The 2,562-nt window shown below is 34.1% G+C and overlaps 1 non-coding gene across 1 annotated transcript; it reads right to left on the reverse strand.

The window, feature by feature from the left end:
• Positions 1-1,381: 1,381 nt before the first annotated feature.
• Positions 1,382-1,487, reverse strand: LOC148576322 (small nucleolar RNA R71). Its single transcript, XR_015903831.1, has one exon. It is a non-coding gene; the product is annotated as a small nucleolar RNA R71 (small nucleolar RNA).
• Positions 1,488-2,562: the final 1,075 nt, after the last annotated feature.

Consider the following 2,562-nt stretch of genomic DNA (forward strand, 5'->3'; position numbering starts at 1 on the left):
TTAGTCAAGTAATCAACTTTAATTTTCAAAATCATATCTTTTTTTTAGTCAAGCAAAATTTTCAATTTAAAAATTCTATCTTTTTCAAATCTTTTTCAAAAATCAAATCTTTTTCATTTTTTCTTTCATATTTTCGAAAATTTCAAATTGATTTTCAAAAATCTTTTTCTTATTTTGTTTCATAATTTCAAAATCTTTACTAACAATTAATGTGATTGATTCAAAAATTTTTAAGTTTGTTACTTGCCTAGTAAGAAAGGTTCAATTTTTAAATTTTAAAATCATATCTTTTTGCTTCTTGTTAGTCAAGTAATCAACTTTAATTTTCAAAATCAAATCTTTTTAAATTTCTTTTTCAAATCTTTTTCAAAATAAGTTTCAATCACATCTTTTTCAAAATTAATTTCAAAATCTTTTCTAACTTCTTTTCTAACTTCCTATCTTTTCAAAATTTGATTTTCAAATATTTTTCAATTAATCACTTAACTTTTTGTTTGATTTTAAAATTTTACTATTTCAATCATATCTTTTTTAAAACTACCTAACTAATTCTCTCTCTAATTTTCGAAAATCACCTTCCTCTTTTTCAAAATTCCTTTTTGATTAACTAATTGTTTTAAATTTCAATTTTATTTTATTTCTTTTTATATTTTCGAATTCTAATTAATTAATTTAATAAAAACAAAAATATTTTCCTTTTATTTTAATTTGAAATTCGAATTTTTCATCTTCTCTCTTCTCCATTCTACTCTCTTATTCTTCTCCTCTTCTACTCACATAAAGGAATCTCTATACTGTGACATAGAGGATTCCTCTTTTTTTCTATTCTCTTCTTTTTCATATGAGCAGGAACAAGGATAAGAACATTCTTGTTGAAGCTGATCCTAAACCTGAAAGGACTTTGAAGAGGAAGCTAAGAGAAGCTAAAACACAACACTCTGAAGAGGACTTTACTGAAATTTTCGAAAAAGAAGTTGAGATGGCCGAAACCAACAACAATGGTGGAGGTGCAAGGAAGATATTTGGTGACTTTACTGCACCAAATTCCAACTTACATGGAAGAAGCATCTCAATCCCTGCCATTAGAGCAAACAATTTTGAGCTAAAGCCTCAATTAGTTTCTCTGATGCAACAGAGCTGCAAGTTTTATGGACTTCCATCAGAAGATCCTTTTCAGTTCTTAACTAAATTCTTGCAGATCTGTGATATTGTTAAGACCAATGGGGTTGATCCTGAGGTCTACAGGCTTATGCTTTTCCCGTTTGCTGTAAGAGACAGAGCTAGAGTATGGTTGGACTCTCAACCTAAGGATAGCCTGAACTCTTGGGATAAGCTGGTCACGGCTTTCTTAGCCAAGTTCTTTCCTCCTCAAAAGCTTAGCAAGCTTAGAGTGGATGTTCAAACCTTCAAAGAAAGAAGGTGAATCCCTCTATGAAGCTTGGGAGAGATACAAGGAACTGACCAAAAAGTGTCCTTCTGACATGCTTTCAGAATGGACCATCCTGGATATATTTTATGATGGTCTGTCTGAATTATCAAAGATGTCATTGGACCATTCTGCAGGTGGATCCATTCACCTAAAAAAAATGCCTGCAGAAGCTTAGGAACTCATTGACATGGTTGCAAATAACCAGTTCATGTACACTTCTGAAAGGAATCCTGTGAGTAATAGGACACCTCAAAGGAAGGGAGTTCTTGAAATTGATACTCTGAATGCCATATTGGCTCAGAATAAAATATTAACTCAGCAAGTCAATATGATTTTTCAGAGTCTGAATGGAATGCAAGCTGCATCCAACAGTACTCAAGAGGCATCTTCTGTAGAAGAAGCTTATGATCCTGAGAACCCTACAATAGCAGAGGTGAATTACATGGGTGAACCCTATGGAAACACCTATAATTCTTCATGGAGAAATCATCCAAATTTCTTATGGAAGGATCAACAAAAGCCTCAACAAGGTTTTAATAATGGTGGAAGAAATAGGTTTAGCAATAGCAAGCCTTTTCCAACATCCACTTAGCAACAGACAGAGAATTCTGAGCAGAATCCATCTAGCTTAGCAAATATAGTCTCTGATCTATCTAAGGCCACTTTAAGTTTTATGAATGAAACATGGTCCTCCATTAGAAATTTGGAGACACAAGTGGGCCAGCTGAGTAAAAGGGTCACTGAAACTCCTCCTAGTACTCTCCCAAGCAATACAGAAGAAAATTACAAAGAGAGAGTGCAAGGCCATTGACTTGACCATCATGGCCGAACCTACAAGGGAGGAGGAGGACGTGAATCCTAGTGAGGAAGACCTCCTGGGACATTCAGTGACCAATAAGGAGTTTTCCTTTGAGGAACCAAAGGAATCTGAGGCTCATCTAGAGACTATAGAGATTCCATTGAACCTCCTTCTGTCTTTTATGAGCTCTGATGAGTATTCTTCTTCTGAAGAGAAGGAAGACATTACTGAAGAGCAAGTTACTCAGTACCTTGGTGAAATCATGAAGCTGAATGCCAGACTATTTGGTAATGAGACTTGGGAAGATGAACCTCCCTTGCTCACCAATGAACTA

The sequence above is a fragment of the Arachis ipaensis genome, chromosome B1 (assembly GCF_059453495.1).
Source record: "Arachis ipaensis isolate K30076 ecotype BB chromosome B1, ASM5945349v1, whole genome shotgun sequence".
Classification (NCBI taxonomy): domain Eukaryota; kingdom Viridiplantae; phylum Streptophyta; class Magnoliopsida; order Fabales; family Fabaceae; genus Arachis; species Arachis ipaensis.